The 239-nt window shown below is 39.3% G+C and overlaps 1 long non-coding RNA gene across 1 annotated transcript in view; it reads left to right on the top strand.

Moving 5' to 3' along the window:
• Positions 1–239, top strand: part of LOC119593672 — a 4403-nt gene that overhangs the window by 696 nt on the left and 3468 nt on the right. The window lies entirely within an intron of this gene.

Here is a 239-nt window from a genome sequence, read left to right as displayed (position 1 = left end):
CCTCTCTAGTACCCAAATATATTGAAATTATTCCTGAGAAACTCCCAGTACCCACAATATTGGCCTCAACAGTAGTGGAGTACATGAATGGTACCAGGGAAATAATGGGGTAACTTTACAAATGATGTAGAAGATTGGTCAATATATAATCAAATGCATAGGGTAATATCCCCTGTAATCCCCCCAAGGGTGGCTGCAGCATTAGACACTATAGTGACTGATTCTGTGTATAGTAGATT

This window comes from Penaeus monodon, chromosome 32 (assembly GCF_015228065.2).
Source record: "Penaeus monodon isolate SGIC_2016 chromosome 32, NSTDA_Pmon_1, whole genome shotgun sequence".
In the NCBI taxonomy this organism is placed as follows: Eukaryota; Metazoa; Arthropoda; class Malacostraca; order Decapoda; family Penaeidae; genus Penaeus; species Penaeus monodon.
Note: the sequence above shows the minus strand (reverse complement) of the source record. Positions and strands in the feature narration are given on the sequence as shown.